Source organism: Stenella coeruleoalba (assembly GCF_951394435.1).
Source record: "Stenella coeruleoalba genome assembly, chromosome: 19".
Classification (NCBI taxonomy): domain Eukaryota; kingdom Metazoa; phylum Chordata; class Mammalia; order Artiodactyla; family Delphinidae; genus Stenella; species Stenella coeruleoalba.
This window is the reverse complement of record NC_137165.1, coordinates 35,504,648-35,523,684: the sequence shown is the minus strand read 5'-3', so window position 1 is coordinate 35,523,684 and position 19,037 is coordinate 35,504,648. Positions and strand designations below refer to the sequence as shown.

Here is a 19,037-nt window from a genome sequence, read left to right as displayed (position 1 = left end):
TTAAAAAGGTTAAAACGTAACATAACGGAGCTTTTAGTATGTAACATGCATAAGGACACCATGCCTAATGGACTCAGTAATGCCACTAAATGGAAGTTTATGCTATTATTTACAGCTGTCTGTGCTTATATTTGAAAAGAGTAGCACAACACTTAATCATTTTATAGACAATGTATGGGTTTCATGGGGACTTGCTAACCGTATGCATTAACCCTGCGGTCTGGTCCTGCCTGACATGTACAAGGCTTAGAACCTGGCCCCAGGAGCTTGGGCCGCTACATCACTCCCTGGCTCTAGGTCGCAGCTCTGGTTTCCTTAGGTGCTTGTGACATGGACTGGAGGTTGAGGGTCAGACTGGGGGTTGGACCTTCCAAATTCTATTAACCTTTAAAATCTCAGAGGCAGCCAGGGACTCAGGAAAGACCAAGACCCCTGGTTGCCAAAGGCCCCTTCTCTTAAAGGGATGAATGAAAGATTTTTTCCTTTCTCTCATCTCTGCCAGGGTTTATATCTCCCCTATTCCCAGAGCAAAGGGAGTCCCATTAGATTTTCCTGCCTACAATTGTCTCCCAATTTGTACTAAGGGGTGGCTTGGTTCCAGACAGGAAAACCATAGCCTCAAACCTACAGAGGGTGAGAGAAATCTTTACGGCAGCAGCCTGTGTCGAAAAACAGGCAGTCATGACAGGCTGGATGGAGACCACCACTAGCTCAAATGACACTTTTGGGAGAACTAGAAAAAGGCCCCTTACACCAGACAGAGTCCAGTTTGGTAAACAAACGCCTTTATCCATTATGGAAAAGTTGCCTCTCCCTCTGGGCGGAGGACTTCAGAAATGAGGTTGAGATGTATTACAGTGCCACCCATCCTGTCAGCAGACATAATTGTGTGGCTCACAACCTGTAAAACCACACGTGGCAGCCCTGGCTAGAGTGGATGAGGGGGAAGTGTGCATGCCTTGATTTCTCATAACATCTTTTTAAGTTGTAGTGTCATGCTCATTTCATAGACATGGGAACTGGGGCTCAGAAAGGTGACATGACCTGTCGATACATGGCAAAGCCAGTCTCTTTAACTTGAAAAAACCCAGAACATTTTCATACACCCTCCCTGCAGGAAGTACCCTTCAAGAGTCACCATTTGCCCACTTCTGCCTCTTTCTTCATTCATTTCCTCAGGGCACAGAAACGCTAAGGACAAATGACCCAGCATCTTTGCATATGGTTCTGTCTTTTTCCTGTAAGTCCCAACCGGAGCAAGTGGGTCCTGTCCCAGAGGGATTTCCCCGTGTCTGGCCGGCTACCTGGCCTTCCTCCACATCTCCCCTCCCTTCCCTTAGCCAGGACCCATAGCCCCATCCTGAGAAGGGCTTCTGATGGGAGCAGCTATTCCTGGGGCTGTCATCACTGTCCTGGTTCGTGGGTGAACACAAATGCTAGTGCCACAGAGACCTGGGAGCAGTAACGAGGAAGCTTCTTTTGAAATCTTTCCTTGGAATCAGACTTAGCAGATTCTGTGTCAGCTTTTTTCTGTCTCTGTGGTCTTGTGCAATTTGCTCGAGCTCCCAGAGCCTCAGTTTCTGTACTTGGGGATTACGAAGACCTACCTCCTAGAGACCTTGTGACAAATAAATGAGATCACAGATGTGACTCACTTGCCTAGAGCTGGCACAATAACAAGGGCTCACTAAATGGTAGAAAAAGTCCCTGGGAGCATGAGAGCCAGAAATGCCCCATTTCTGAAGGTGCCCTTCATCGAAAGGGAGCATCACCCTCATGTGACTGTGAAAAAACAGGATGTCCAGAGTCCAAAAATCTCCAATTGAATCCCAGCCTCGCCACAGGCCCTCCGCTATTATCACCTGTGTCTCTGTTTGGAGGACAATTAACAAGTCTTCAATCAAACCCACAGCCCTGAATACCTTTAAGCGTTTTGATTCATATTTTCAAAATCACCCCATGAGGACAATGTAATTATGTAAAAAATGTCAGGCAACCCACACGATGGTTGATTATCCAGTTAACTCAGTGATTCTATTAAACTGTTTTGTAATTTATTGGGTACAATAGGTTCCACGTGTGTTTGAAAAACCAGCAGCGTGTACTATTTGACAATATGTGGTGTCTAGAAGGATTTACCAACCTTATGCACTAACTAATTCCCTGACAGATACACAGTCACTCTGGGAAGAAACATCACATTCTGAGCTCCTGCTATTTGCCAGGCAGGTCCTGAGATTATTGCTTTTAAATCTCAGAGGTACAGTAGTAACAAATATCACTGTTATACAGATGAGGAAACTGAGGCATACAGCAGTGAAATGACTTTCTTGTGGCCACATAGATAATGAGGGAGAGCCCAGGTCTGCCTGTGAAGCATATTGAAAGGGCATATTGAAAGCCCTCTGTTGTGGCCATTTGCATAAATTAGAATATATCCTATTCTCTTGTATAAAGTATCCTATTATGCATGACATACATCTTTTAAAATTTAACATAAATTGTGGACATCTTTCCATGTCCACACAAATACATCTCATTCTTTTTGGATTATGTGATGACTAATGAATAAGTTTACTATAATTCATTTAACCAATTCCCTTTTGGTCGTCATTCTATTTGCGTGACAGTTTTTGCTGTTGCCCAGGTTGCTGTAATGAACGTGATTTTATATTTTTGTCCATAGGTGGAAATGTTTCCTGTAGAATATATTTCTTAGGAGTGAAATGAAAAGGTCAAGGTTATGAACATTTGTTTTCATATTCTCTCCCTTTCCTCTCCTCTTCCTCCCTCCCTCTCTCTCTCCCTCCCCGCCCTCTCCTTCCTTCCTTCTTATACCTCCTCCCTCCCCCCATCTTCCTCATTGACCAGAAGGACTTTCCCCTTTTCTATGGAATGAGAATTCACATCATGTCCAGCATCTTCTCTCTGCTCAGAGCTCTAAGCCTTGTGTGTGTTAAAAGGCGCTTCTGAAATTTCGAAAAATTTTTCTCTTTTAGCAGAGCCTGTTGTTGTCTAATTCAACAAAGCCTAATTTGAAACTCACTGCCGAGCCCTGGCCCCTTTATTCCAGGCTGATGTGCCCTCCCCACGAAGCAGGGGCTGCCATTAACTCAATGAGTTGTGGGCGGGGGAGGGCAATGGGCAGCCAGAAACTAGGAAGAATTGGGAACAAAAGATACATTGAATCAACATCTCGGAGTAATATCATCTCATTACATCATGTACATTGTGAAAGCATTCTTTAAACTGTAAAGTTCTATTCAGATTGTGAACTTTTTTGCAATAGTAGACATTTTATAAATTACATAATTTGTTAAAGTGATAAAATGTAGATGCTACCTTGTAGGAAGGGCTCCGTTCATTCTGTGCTCCAGCCCCTTCCTAGTACCTGCTCCTGAGACTTAAGTTTGTTTTGTTTTTTTTTAAATTTTTTTATTTATTTTTGCTGTGTTGCGTCTTCATTTCTGTGCCAGGGCTTTCCCTAGTTGTGGCGAGCGGGGCCCACTCTTCATTGCGGTGCGCGGGCCTCTCACTATCGTGGCCTCCCTTGTTGCGGAGCACAGGCTCCAGATGCACAGGCTCAGTAGTTGTGGCTCATGGGCCTAGTTGCTCCGCGGCATGTGGGATCATCCCAGACCAGGGCTCGGACCCGTGTTCCCTGCATTAGCAGGCAGATTCTCAACCACTGCGCCACCAGGGAAGCCCTAAGTTTTTGATGTATCTTCTCTGGCAGACCACTGTGAGATCCGGTGCTGGAAAAACTGGAACTGCGGAGCCAGGAAATGGTGCACGCAGAAGGGCTGTAGGAAAGTCTGCCACGGCTCCTCCAGAGGAGGTAAGACCAGGAGCCCCGCCTGATTCCCCAGCCAGCTGTGCCAGGGTTAGCCCTGCCTGGCCTTTCCAAAACTGTGCTGCTGATCAGAAATGGGACAGAAACCCATCAGTGTTCCTGGGGGCTCTTCCTCCACTCTTGCCCTTACAGGGGGAAAACAGGTGAGAGAGCCATGTGCCCAGCATGTCATTAATAAATACCCCTTAAAAAGACCTTTAATCATTTCCCTTTTTTTTCTCCAAGTGAAGCTCATTATATAAAAGTCAGAAACTACTGATGAGCCTATATATGTGTATATATGTATATACTATGATTATCGTATGATGATCATTATATATATATATGGTATGCTTATATAATCATAATATTTTGACTGTCTAGAAAATAATGAACACTTCTGCAGCATTATACTTATTATCTGTATTTATATAAATATTAATGATATTTACTATTATTATATTTTTAACCCAGAAAAGCCATTCCATAAATACTTTTTTGTCACTTAAGTTTTGTTGGGAGCATCTTTCACTGTCAACACAATATATTTCATTTTACTTGATTTCACATATTTAATTATTAAATTTAATAAATTTAATTTACTGTATCCCACCATATAGAATATACTACATCACCTCAGTAAATCACCTTCTAGTGGACATTTCAGGTGGGATTTTGTTTTGTTATCTTGTTTACTGTTGCTATTCTAAGCAATACCTCAATGCTGGTTTTTCTCACTAGATTTTCTGTACCTCCTTATTATGCCTGAATGAAGAAACTGAGGTTTCTCGGGTTAAAGTGACTGTGAATTGCTTGTGGTTATAAAACCAGTGAGTGGCTAAGTCAAGATTGATGCCGGCTCCGTGCTTGGCAAAGTGGCAGGTGCAGGGCAGGGCTCCGGAGCCTTCAAATCCCACCTCTGCAGCTCACCAAAGTGGGGTTTAGGGCAAGTTACTTAACCTCGAGTTCCTCTGCTGCAACATGGGTCAACACCTATTGCAGAGGGTATGGTGAGGACTGAATGTGCTAAAGTAGATCATGTATTTGGCCCTGACCCTAGCACATAATTTTTTAAAAAAATTAATGGTAGGGAAAAGGAGTAACAGGAAATACTGTTAAGTAGGAGGCAACACCACATGGGCTTAGGACTTTACTTCAAAACGTTGCTCTGTGGACACTGGGGAAATGTATGTAATATTTTTAACCCCCAGTTTCCTCATCAGGGAAACCCAGAAAATGTTATCTCCATTACTACATCGTGTGAGGATTAAATGAAATATATGAATGTATATGGTACTGTCAGCCTTTTAAAAGAAAAAGGTAAGCAATTCAGCCAGCAAAATTGAGTTTATTCGAGAATAGCAGAGGAGTTGCAATTGGAGAAAGGAAAATGTGGCAAACCACCGGCAAGTCTGGAGAACAAAGGAGAGCGTGCTTTTACAGAGGACAGGAGGAAGTTGGGAGGGGTTGTTTCGTGCAGCAGTTCATTGGAGGAAAGTGAGAGTCTGAAGTGGTGGTAGCTTCTCATTGGCTGCAGGCGAGGGCGGCTCCTGGCCGGCGGCCAACAGGAAATCTTCCTCTTTCCTGCTGGAGGACGCAAGCTGCCATGAGTGGTACCTGCATGAGAGCCCTTCCTTCGTGGTTTCCTCGCTCCTATTTTGAGTTAGGTTTCCTTAACACGTTTTTCACAGTATAAACATCTGGAGAAGCAGATGTGCTCAGAAAACCAGTGACTCATTGCATGGGGCCGCCCTGTGGCAGAACTCATGGGAGCTGGGACAAGCAAAAAGAATCTTAGCATCCACTCCTCCTCTGCCCTCTTTTCCTCCTAAACCTGGCTAATTTAATTCAGGTCACCCAGAAGAAAAAAATGAAATAAAAATCGGAAAAGGTGGGGCTTCCCTGGTGGCGCAGTGGTTGAGAGTCCGCCTGCCAATGTAGGGGACACGGGTTCGTGCCCCGGTCCGGGAGGATCCCACATGCCGCGGAGCAGCTGGGCCCGTGAGCCGTGGCCGCTGAGCCTGCGCGTCTGGAGCCTGTGCTCCGCAACGGGAGAGGCCACAACAGTGAGAGGCCCGCGTACCGCAAAAAAAAAAAAAAAAAAAAAAAAAAAGAAAATCGGAAAAGAACAGATGAGACTCTTAGCTTGGGCACATAGTTTGTTGGATATGATCAGCCTCTACTTTCAAATTATTTGTGTAAGAAACTCCACATTTCAAATGAGGAATCTATCCTGGAGAAGAAATAGATGCTACAGGAAGCCGGTGTTTGTGCACTGGCTCAACTGGCAGAGTTGTTGCAGAGATTATTTGTTCTTTTCTTCCTTTAACGTGAAAGCTCTGGAAATCTTACAGGAGATGAACTCATTCACGAAACAGTCCCACCAGACCAGAGAATAAGTGCATGCAGGGGTTATACCGTCCTCAAGACAGGAGCCAGGAGCTGGAAACCTAGGGCCTGAACTCTCCTCCCATCAGGTCTGGGGACCTCTGACCAGAGCCCCAACCCAAGGACTCCCAGCCAGACTCACTGGGGGTGAGCTGGTGCCTACATTAGCTTGGTTTCCCAAAGCCACAGGGATGTCAGTCTCACTGTTGATCAATGGTGTCAGTTTCCCTGCAGGCTGCTGGGATTTGACACTTCCTTCTCTTGCTCTCTGCTTCTGGGGCACACAGCAGGGTGGCCCCAGTCCCCATCCCCTGAAAAGGCTTTGGTTGCACATTCTCTTTAATTTGCCTCACTCTTTCAGGGCACCATCCCCCCACCCCGCAATCTTCCTAGCAACGTTTCTGCTCAATTCTCTGCACAGCTGGATAAGAAGAAAATTTGAGAAGTCCTCTAACAAGTTACACCCCCAATTGTTCCCCAAATTTGCCCTCAGGCAGTGCCCCAGACCAAACCTTTGCTCCCTCAGGCTGAATTTTTTCCTGCCCAATATGGTTTCTTTATATGTAAGTTGGTGATAATTAAGGTCTTGATACTGATACGTGACTCTAAAATCACAAGTAGCAAAATCAGTCAGGTCACTTAAAGAGGAGACATTCTTTTGAACCAAAAGGCCACTGGTTACAATGAGCACCTTGCAAGCACACCCTCAGCTTCACTGCCAAGGAAAGGACCAGGCTGTGCTTCTGCTGCAGTCAGGATGACAGAGGGACTTCATCCTGGATCCGGAGACTTTAATGGTTTCTTCACGTCACTCGGTTTCACAGTTTCAGTGACACAAGGTGGCTTTTGCTCAATGAGCCTTTGATCAATTACTCCTCTACCTTTCTAAGTATGTGGTACCTTCATCCCTCTAATCCCAAGGAAGGGAAGAGGAGGCAATAGAGTTAGCCACGTGGTGGGCTTGAGCCACTGGAAACCCCTGGTGTTGGCTGCTGGCAGTGCATCTGTGATGGTGTCACAAACAGCAAGAGACCTCAGGAGGCACCAGGGTTTGGGAGGCTGAGAACCAGCACCATTTCCTTGGTGAGAGAGGCCTGAACTGGGAACCATGTAGGTAGAATGCCACCCTGTACACCTAGGAGAGGAAAGCCATCTTTGTAGGTGCAGTGGTGGTCAGCATGGAAAAGGTTACACCGGTCTGCAACAGATGCCTGGGAGGTCAGGGATGAGCATAGTTCCTCAAGTGTTTGTTTGTTTTAAATTACTTAATTAATTTGGCTGCGTTGTGTCTTCGTTGTGGCACACGGGATCTTTAGTTGTGGCATGCGGATCTTTAGTTGTGGCGTGCAAACTCTTAACTGTGGCATGAGGGATCTAGTTCCCTGAGCAGAGATCGAACCCAGGCCCCCTGCATTGGAAGCGCAGAGTCTTAACCACTGGACCACCAGGGAAGCCCTGTTCCTCAAGTGTTTATGGGTTCCTACCCTGAAGGCTGACCATTAGCCTCCCCCGCCCCCCAAAAAAGTCATTGTGCCTCCCAAAAGACACATTGGACCCTCAGGCATATGAGGCCCCAGCAGAACCAATCCAAGAAGCCACGAGGGCATATGTGTCTGTTGGGGAATCACAGAGAAGGTATTGATTCAATATGGACTTTGGGGCCAGGTCCTCCCGGGTTCCAACCCCAGAACCACCGCTCACAAGCCCCAACCGTGGGCGAGTCATTTATGTTCTCTGAGCTCCTAGTTCCTCATTTCTTAAATGGGAACGATACATAGCTCAACAACTCTTTCTTGTGTGTGCAACTGTCACACATAGGAATTGCTCTGTGAGTATGAAAATCCTTCTGTTTTTCTGCTCATCAACAGCTTTGGCCAAAAAGCTGAAGCTCATTTCTCTGAATTTTCTTTATTTTCTTAATGTATGTTCCTTTGTTTGTTAAAGTTACACATTTCTTGCCAAAATTAAAATGTCATAGACTAAACAAAAAGGGCTAAATCTGCCTACAGTTCTATCCCCTTTGAATAATCACCATTGATTGTTGGGTAAACATTATTTCAATGTCCTCTATGAATATGCTAATATATACTTATTTTTATATGTCCTGTTTCATTCTCCATTACACTGTGTGATATATGCCATGTATAAGTGGGTCCATTGCCTAATCTCCGCCATGTGTATGGTAGCTTCCAGATACCCATACCTAAGGCTTCTTCGTGTTCACTGAGGCTTTTATTCTTTTTCTTTTTTCTTTAATTTTTTATTTTATATTGGAGTATAGGTGATTAACAATGTTGTGTTAGTTTCAGATGTACAGCAAAGTGATTCAGTTATACATATACATGTATCTATTCTTTTTCATATTCTTTTCCCATTTAGGTTTCTACATAATATTGAGCAGAGTTCCCTGTGCTATACAGTAGGTCCTTGTTGGTTTTCCTTTTTAAATATAGCAGTGTGTACATGTCAATCCCAAATTCCCTAACTATCCCTTCCCTCCACCCTTCCCCCACTGGTAACCATAAATTCATTCTCTAAGTCTGTGAGTCCATTTCTGTTTTGTAAATACGTTTATTTGTATCATTTCTTTTTAGATTCCACATAAAAGCAATATCATACGATATTTGTCTTTCTCTGTCTGACTTACTTCACTCAGTATGACAACCTCTATGTCCATCCATGTTGCTGCAAATGGCATTTCACTGTTTATAATGGCTGAGTAATATTCCATTGTATATATGTGCCACATCTTCTTTATCCATTCCTCTGTCGATGGACGTTTAGGTTGCTTCCATGTCTTGGGTATTATAAACAGTGCTGCAATGAACATTGGGGTACATGTATCATTTCGGACCATGTTTTTCTCCCGATATATGCCCAGTAGTGGGATTGCTGGGTCGTGTGGTAGTTCTATTTTTAGTTTTTTGAGGAACCTCCACACTGTTCTCCACAGCAGCTGTACCAATTTACATTTCCACCAACTCACTGAGCCTTTTCTGATGTTAGAAATCTGTACGGAGCACTGCCGAGGAGACTGGGACTGTGGAGCTGGAGAACGATGTATCAAGAGGGGATGTAGTCGAGTCTGCTTTTTAGTCCAGGACCCAGGAGGTAAGAGCACACAGCCCTGCCCAGGTCCCCAAACCCTGCACAACACAGAGACTGTGTGCTTAGCTCTGCCCAGACTTTCCTTCCTTAGATGGTAAATTTCCAGGGTCTCTGCTTTCAGGCTTGTCCTTCCAGAGGGAAAAGCATGTCACAGACCTGTGTGTCCTGACTTTTTGAGCACAGAAACTTCTTCTTTTATTTTGTTACACAACTAATAATGTTCATTATAAAAAAAACTCAGAAATACTACTAATTAAAAAGATAAATTATCCAATGGATAATAATTATCCACTGGATAATTTATTATCCATAAATTATCCCATTACCCAGATAACCACGTTAACCTTTAAAATAAAAGCTTCCATGTTTCATACACACACAGATATATTTTTTCAGATTTAACAAGGAATAAATGTTTGTTTTGTGGTTACTGCATGTCTGGAACTGTGCTGAGTGCTGGGAGATAGTTAAGGAGAAGTCTTCGTCCTTAAAGATCTCATAGTAACAGAGATATAAACAAACAAACAAAAATCCAGGATATATGATTTTTACAAATATGGTGTTGCAGCCCATCCCTGATCAATAAACACAATTCTATCACACATTTTAAAAAGCTTCATTGTTTTCCAGTATGATATGCCTTCTTTCCATGCCTTCTTCTACTATTATAGAATTAGATAATTATCATTTTGAGTTACTTTTTAATAACAAGGACAAGATAAATGTCCTTGAGCTAAATCATATTTCTTAGCATAAATTCCTAAAAGTAGAATGGCCAAATTACATTTGAAAGCTTTTGATAAAGATTGCTATATTGCCTCATGAAGACACCTTTCAACACCAAAAAAGCTATAGCCTCACTCCACATATTTGTAATTTAACAGACAAACATCTACTCGCATTGTGTATGTATATATCTGTGTTATTGATGTGTTTGTACTTACATTTGTAAAAGCCAAGAGAAGATTCCAGAAGGAGCTACAGGAAATAGTAGATATCTCCTGGGAAATGGGCTGGTTGGGTTGAGGGAAAGAGAAACTTCCTTTTTACTTAATATAGTTGAGTATTTTTTGTTTTAAAAATAAAAACATACTACTTTTCATATAGTGCAAAATAGGTAGATAGCTTGTCTCTATTTTTTGAATTGGATAAAAGGTTAAACAAACAAACCTTCTCACAGCCCTCCCCTGTTATCCTGTCAGGCTTAACAGTTTTCAGCTGAATTTTTTCTACGAGTAGATTGTGTGCAGGAATGCCGAGGACCCTGGGACTGCGCTGTAGGGAGCTGGTGTGTCAACAACGGATGTAGCCGTGTCTGCATACCCTTAGGAAACCCAGGTAAGCGCTGCAAGCCCAGCTGTCCATGTCCCTGACTAACTGAATGCTTAGCCCTGCCAGGACAATGGCTCTTAGGCCAGCTGCACAGAGAGAGAGGAGGCGGCTATACTGGGGCCACTACTAACTTCTGGGAGAATTAGAAAAGAATAGAATTCTTCCAAGTCTAGAAGACCATGAAGACAGATTAATAATATCTTGCTTTAGAAGTATTTGTAAACTTGAAAAAGCTGGAAATACTCTTAAAACAGAAATGAAATAACGTTAAGGTACCAAATTATTCTTCAACAAGGTCTGGAAAGAACACGGTTATGAACAAGTTAGCTGATCTCTCACACCCAAACACACGTCCACACCGGTGTGAAACACACAGGTCCATTCATTCAGTCCACCAGCATGTACGTCTGCCCAGGCGGATTCTTGCCAGCCATGGCTGGCTGGTACTCTTTCCCCACAGAACCTTCAACTCCCTAGGATTGATCCTTCAAGCCTAGGATTGATCTTCGCTGCTGTAAGTTTGGTGGGTGCATCAAAGTGGCCTGGGAGTGACTTCCCTGGTGGTCCAGTGGTTAAGACTGCAAGCTTCCAGTGCAGGGGGCCCAGGTTCGATCCCTGGTTGGAGAACTAAGATCCCACTTGCTGCATGGCACAGCCAAAAAAACAAACAAAAACCAAAGTGGTCTGGGAACTAGGGAGGCTATAGAGTTAAGACTGGGTGTATCATCCAGGGAACAGCTCGCTAACACACCTCTACATGGTCTCAGGATCAAGGACCACACTTAGATGTTTTGGGGTGGGGGGGAGACAGAGGTGTATGTAAGGAAATCCCACAGATGAAGGAGATCTCTGCCCAACATGGAATAGAGAATTGTCAACCACCATTTCACTTGATTCACAAGAGTGATATCCAGCCTGCATTTTCCATGTTAGTCAGTCTACCCTAACTCAATAGGGTAGACTGTTTTGGGGGGTGATATACAGCAGGGGTTCTCCCATATCAACACACATAAGAATGACCTTGTGAGGGGTACTTCCTTGGTGGTCCAGTGGTTGAGAATCCATCTTGCAATGCAGGGGACACCGGTTCGATCCCTGGTCGGGGAACTAAGATCCCACATGTCACGGGGCAACTAAGCCTGCGCGCCACAACTACGGAGCCCACACACCACAGCTAGAGAGAAGCCCAGGCACCGCAACGAACGATCCCGTGTGCCGCAACTAAGACCCAATGCAGCCAAAAATAAATAAATAATAAATATATATTTTTAAATGAATGACCGGGGGAAGGCTTGTTAAATCCAGATTGTTGTGCCCCAACCCTAGAGTTTCTGTTTCAGTAGGTCTGGGGTGGGGCCCAAGAATCTGAATTTCTAACAAGCTCCCAGGGGATGCTGATTCTGCTGGGTCAGGGGACCCATTTTGAGTAGCACTAGATACTGGATTGGGGATCTTAGTTCCCTGACCAGGGATGGAACCCGGGTCACAGCAGTGAAAGCGCCACGTCCTAACCACTGGACCAGCAGGGAACTCCCTTTAAACAAAACAAAAACAAAAACAAAAAACTTGAAACCTGGTCTTTTGTCTTTTATCTACTATTTCTTTCCAAATGCAGTCATCAGAGCCCTATACTAGAAGTAAGGCTGGTGGTGGTGTTAGTACCCAGTCTGATTTTCACACTGTGGGACTCAGTGTTCATTGGCGCCTGAAGGCACATAGAATTGGTGAGAAGTTGTTTCTGTTTGTGATCTGGGATTTAATTATCTAGTTTCAGCTGGAACAAAAAGGAGGGGGTTACTGGCAAAGCTCTCTCCTCTTCTCCCAGGATGCTGCAGCTGCTGGTCATCAGTGTGTTTTCCCACACACAAAACAGTACTGTGTGCCTCCAAGGTTTAGAAGGGGGAAAGATTGGGGGCATCCAGAAGGGAAGAGGCTAAAGGTCCATCAGGGAGTGAGACACTTCAGCTCGCTCGCTCTCAGCACTGGGTCCCACTCCCTTCTACAGAGCCAGCCTGGGTTCTGGCAAGACTGTTTTGTTTTTCAGCTGAACAGAGACCTGGAACTTGTCCACAGCTGGCACCAGGAGTGATTGGAACTTGTGTTGAAATGTGCTCAGGGGATGAATCCTGTCCCCTGGGACAAAAATGCTGCAGCCATGGTTGTGGACACTCTTGTCAACCCGCTGTTCGAGCCGTGAGTATAAGATAGAGAGCTGCTTAAGGGGAGGATGAGTCCCTGCTGGCCTTTGCCAGCCCAGAAGGGACCCCGGCTGCCCCTCTGCTCACTGAAGTCTGGGTGACTTGTGGAGAAAGCTGGTTGGTAGCAAAGAGCAGGAATTTCTGGAAAGTGACATAATTACCTTTGTATTTTAGGAGGAGGACTTCACTATCCGTTTGGATGATAATTGAACCTTGGCCTCCTTCAGTAACTGTTCCCAAACGTCATCTTTATTCTAAGAGCTGTGCTTTCTTACCGACCCCAGGATCACAGGATGTGGATCTAAAATAACTTGGTTTAAGTGTTGAACTGTGGCAATTGAGGACTCATGGGGTGACTGCTTTCAAAATTATCTTTCTTCTTAATAAAATGATTTCTGTAGCATTATCAAACCTGAGTCATTATTTCTATGTAAGATTTCTAGTTCACTGACATTAGTACCTCTACCTCCAACAAGTATTTAACCCCAATCTATGGACCCTCTCTCTTTTTCATCATCCATCACCATTCATGTCCTCTGTTTCTTCCTCAGCCTTTTCCCTGAGACCAGCCCAGGCACTCAACACTGCCTGGAAATCTAACCACACTTCCCCCAGAAAATTCACTCTCCCAACAACCAAGATTTCCACTTATCTTTCTTCAGCTCCCCATCTCATCTACCTCTCACTCCAACTTCCACCATTCAGGTCTCACCGTCTATCTCATCTATCCTTCATTAGGAAAAGAACTGCACGTTTGCAAAAATGTCCTCCTCTTCTATCCCCATATATGTGTATCCATTTACTCTGCTTTATCCCCAGTAATAATGGAAAAAAAATGCTCGCTACTCCTATTTAAGTCCAACCCCTCCACTAACATTCTTCTTTTCTAATGAAAGACTTCTCTAGTTATTATCTCCAGTACCGTAGATGTCTCCCTTACTACTGGATCCCCCCCTTGTCACACACCTATGCCTTGACTCCATATTTCAATCCAGCTACCATCCACTCCACAGCTGAAACTCCAGCTATCATTGTCTGTCTATATTTGCTTCTCTACTTCCTCATCACTGTTTCCATCCCCTATTCTCTCCTCCAAGGGCATGTCTCCCTCTTCCCTCTGATTGGCTCCAACCCCCATCTCACCTCACTCCAGGACTCCAACCAAGCTTCCTGTGGTCTACCACACACACTGAAACTTGGATAATGCCACTCACGTAGTCTGAACATCACCTACTCCTGGGACCCTCTGAGCAGGGCACAAGGAATGGAGAGCTAGCATGCCCCCCAAACGAATCATCTCAGGACTTAGTAAAGTAGCAGAGAGCCTATTGGGCCCCCAGTCTGGAGGATGATGCCCAAAGGAGTGACAACTAGATCGTGGTTCTTTTCTTGGTACCAAATGCTCCATAGAGGTTGTAAAGAATAGCCTCTTACTTTTAGGAGTTTCAAACCCAACCGAGAGTAAGGAAACATTTAAAGGAGAAGGAAAATATTTTATTTGATATATTTTTCAGTTTTAGATATTTGCCCTACATTATTTCCTTATCCTTACGACAGCCCTGAGTTGAGAATGCTGAGCCTCTAACTCTTGATGAAGAAACATAGGCTAATTGTCAAGGCCATGTGGCCAGGATGTAGTAGAACCTGCATTTAAATTCAGATTGTAGTGGCTTCCAAACTCTCTCTTTTTCTTATACTATACGACCTCCAAAAATAAAAATGCAGGATGCATATTTATCTGCAAATTTAATTCCAGCCAACCACTTTGAAAGCCGTCGTACTCCCCACCCTCCCACAGTGGGAAGCCCTCATAGTGTTGGGGCCTTAGGAATTGACACTGCAGGGTTTCCTAACACTTGGTTAGTGACTTGTTACAGGATCTGTGTTAACATTTGGACGACCAAGCACTTGAAAGACCTGGATCAATTACACAGTCTCTGTGCCAAGCTAATTAGTCCCTAACAGAGAGGCTATGCATGCTGGGTCCTCCTGAAACTTTGAGAGGTAAAGAGGGAACCTCTAAGGTTGGGTTGTGAGAATAGCACCATCTCACCTGACCGTGGATTGCAATGTTCCTGGAGTCTAAAGTCTACATGAGATGCCTGGGGAAGCAGTGCTTTCTGGCTGGTACGTTTGGATCCGTACAATGGAAAGTTACTGGTGGCCCAAAAATCTGTACTTATTTCCAGCTGGTCCAACTCCAAAATATTTGTCTACATTACCCTTTTTCTCCTCTTCACTGAACTTCACTTTCTCAATATCATGCTGAAATCCCAGGGCTCACAAATATTCCCTCTCCTATGCCAATAAAATGCACAATAGGGTCACCCCAAAGTCATTGAGCCTCACAGCCTATAAGGAAGGAATGAAATCACATCTGAATTATAGCATAGGCTGGTACTTCTTAAATGCAAGAAGAGTGTAGTATTCCATAACGGCTGCACTATCACCACTATTCAGGAAAAATAATAGTGACTTTAAGAAACTGGAATTCCCCCCCCCCCCAAAATAGCCCTTCTCTTTAGCAGTGGAGTGTGTGTGCGTGTGTGTGTGTGTGTGTGTGTCGGATGGTCGGGGGGAGGTGCAGGGGTTGGTTAAGGGCAAGAGATTAAATGGATTTGTCAAGAGTTTTGTGACTAGGGAAGTTCCCTGGTGGCCTAGTGGTTAGGATTTGGTGCTTTCACTGCAGAGGCCCGGGTTTGATCCCTGGTCAGGGAACCATCCCACGTGCCACGTGGCCAAAATACGAAGAAAAAAAAAAAGAGAGAGAGAGAGTGATGTGACTAGAGTTCACATTGTATTAATTAGCTGCCGCAACCAATAAATCCCCAAATCTTACTGGCTTAACTCAGTTATGGTTTATTCCTCCCTGGTGTGAAATCCAAAATGGGTATTCTTGAACTGCAGGCAGATTTCCTCCAAGTGGTAATTTGGTAAACGGGCTCCTTCCATATTGTGGTTTCATCAACCTCAACATTTGGCTTCCAGGATCACTTGCCTAAGTGCTTCGGGCTAACAATAGGAAGAAGAGGATGGATGGCATGGGTTTGGGGTGGGGAGGGGAGTTAAGGGCTTTGCCCCAGAAGTGGGGCACATCACCTCCGCTCACAGTGCCTGGAATTCAGTCACATGGCCATGGCCAGCTGCAAGGAAAGCTGGGAGCTGTAATCTACTGTGTTCCTAGGAAGAAGAAATGAGTTTGGTAGAGTCATTTACCCAGTAAGTCTGACGCTCATGGGTTGAGTAGGCCTATCCTAGTGGTCAGACAGAGCCATCCTTGTAAAATAAAAGTTCTTCCAAACAGTTTTACAAAAGGAAAAATGAAAACTTATACAAAAAGCTGGATCCACATTTCTGAGAACCTGTAATAAAGGGAGGTCTGAGGATTCTGTACAAGGTAGAAGGAGGGAAAAAAGCTATGATACTCAGAAAAGGGGTTTTCCTTCCATCTGAACATGACAGGAGGCTTATTTACCCAAGGGAATTTCTACTTGTTAGCAGTTCAAGTAGTGTGACCCAGTGAGGAATTCTAGAGAGTTCCATGGAGGCTGGGGGGAGAAGACGAGAGGGTACCAGTGCCCATTCTTAGATCAAGCCTTGAGTCCTGTAATATTAATATTTGGGTCTAGAATATAGTGAGTGGGAATGTGTAACGAAAAGGCATAAACAGTGTGGGATGGATGAGAGAGCTTAGGATTTGGAGTCAGAAAGACTCGGGTAATTAAGAAGATGTGTGAACCTGGGGAAGTTATTATCTCCCCATGTATGAAATGGAGATAAACCCTGAGAGTATTTTTGATCTTTAAAAGGAGTGGAGATAATGTGTGTGTGTGTGTGTGTGTGTGTGTGTGTGTGTGTAGAAATATATGTATATATTATAGGTATAATTATATATATTATTCAATATACAATATAATTATATATATATTATTCAAAATACATGTATGTGTATTAGTGTATGTGTGTGTTTATAAAACCTGGCCCATAGAAATGCCCAATAAATACCAGGTCCCTTGGTTTCTACCTCCTTTCTCTCTGTCACGCAAAGTGGCCTCCGTTCTTTAGTAGTTTTGAATATTAGGTGGAACAAGCTATTTCTTTTGGCTCAGAGAGCTTATATGAAAATACAACATTACTCAATGCTAACCTCAGGCCAATATCATCCAGAAAGGTCAGCTGCCTATCAGGGATTACGCTTGCAATTACCTGTGTCTTGATCCAGGTTCCACACGCTGCAGAGCTCACAGGGGAAGAGTGTAACCCGTACCCTAACACATATGCTAACCCTAAACCGTTGTCGTACCCTAACATGTACCCTAAACCGTACCTGTTCCCTAACTCTAACCCTAACCCTTACCCTAAGCCATACCCTAATCCTAACCCGTACACTAACACTAACCCGTACCCTAACACGTACGCTAACGCTAAACCGTTGTCGTACCCTAACCTCTACCCTAAACCGTACCTGTTCCCTAACGCTAACCCTAATCCTTACCCGAAGCCTTAACCTAACCCGTACCCTAATCCTAACCCGTACACTAACACTAACCCGTACCCTAACACGTATGCTAACTCTAAACCGTTGTCATACCCTAACCTGTACCTAAACCGTACCCGTTCCCTAACCCTAACACTAACCCTAACCCTTACCCGAAGCCTTACCCTAACCCGTACCCTAATCCTAACCCATAAACTAACACTAACCCGTATCCTAACACGTACGCTAACCCTAAACCGTTGTCGTAACCTAACCTGTACCCTAAACCGTAACCGTTCCCTAACCCTAACCCTAACACTTACCCGAAGCCTTACCCTAACCTGTACAGTAACACTGACCCGTACCCTAACATGTACGATAACCCTAAACCATTGTCGTACCCTAAGGTGTACGCTAAACCATACCCGTTCCCTAACCCTAACCGTAACCCTAACCTTAAACCTAACCCTTACCCGAAACTTTACCCTAACCCGTACCCTAATCCTAACCAATACACTAACACTAACCCGTACCCTAAAACGTACGCTAACCCTAAACCGTTGTCATACCCTAACCTGTACCCTAAACCATACCCGTTCCCTAACCCTAACCCTAAGCCTAACCCTAACCCTTACCCGAAGCATTACCCTAACCCGTACACTAATCCTAAACGGTACACTAACACTAACCTGTAACCTAACTTGTACGCTAACCCTAAACCATTGTCGTACCCTAAACTGAACCCTAAACCGTACCCTAAACCATACCCGTTCCCTAACCCTAACCTGAAGACTTACCCTAACCCGTACCCTAATCCTAATCCGTACACTAACACTAACCCGTACCCTAACATGTACGCTAAACCTAAACCGTTGTCGTACACTAACATGTACCCTACACTGTACCCGTTCCCTAATCCTAACCTTAACCGTAACCCTAACCCTTACCTGAAGCATTATCCTAACCCATACCCTAATCCTAACCCGTACACTAACACTAACCCGTACCCTAACACGTACGATAACCCTAAACCGTTGTCGTACACTAGCCTGTACCCTAAACCGTACCCGTTCCCTAACCCTAACACTAACCGTAACCCTTACCCGAAGCCTTACCCTAACCCGTACCCTAATCCTAACCCGTACACTAACACTAACCCATACCCTAACACATACTCTAACCGTAACCCATTGTCGTACCCTAACACTTTCCCTAAACCGTACCCGTTCCCTAACCCTTACCCTATCCCTAACCCTAATCCTTACCCTAAGCCAACATCACTAATTATTAGAGAATTGCAAATCAAAACTACAATGAGGTATTACCTCGCACCTGTTAGAATTGGCATCATCAGGAAATCTACAAACAACAAATGCTGGAGAGGGTGTGGATAAAAGGAACCCTCTTCCACTATTGGTGGGAATGTAAATTGATACAGTCACTATGGAGAACATTATGGAGGTTCCTTAAAAAACTAAAAATAGAATTACCATATGATCCAGCAATCCCACTACTGGAAATATACCCAGAGAAAACCATAAATCGAAAGGACACATTCACCACAATATTCTTTGCAGCACTATTTACAATAGCCAGGTAATGGAAGCAACCTAAATGCCCAGAGACAGACGAATGGATAAAGATGTGGTACATATATAAAATGGAATATTACTCAGCCATAAAATGCAATGAAATTGGGTCA

General features: G+C 44.1%; 1 long non-coding RNA gene across 1 annotated transcript; it reads left to right on the top strand.

Moving 5' to 3' along the window:
- Positions 1-10,533: 10,533 nt before the first annotated feature.
- On the top strand, positions 10,534-13,205 carry LOC307177718. The gene is made up of 3 exons (XR_013825089.1): positions 10,534-10,666; positions 12,705-12,853; positions 13,033-13,205. It is a non-coding gene; the product is annotated as an uncharacterized lncRNA (long non-coding RNA).
- Positions 13,206-19,037: the final 5,832 nt, after the last annotated feature.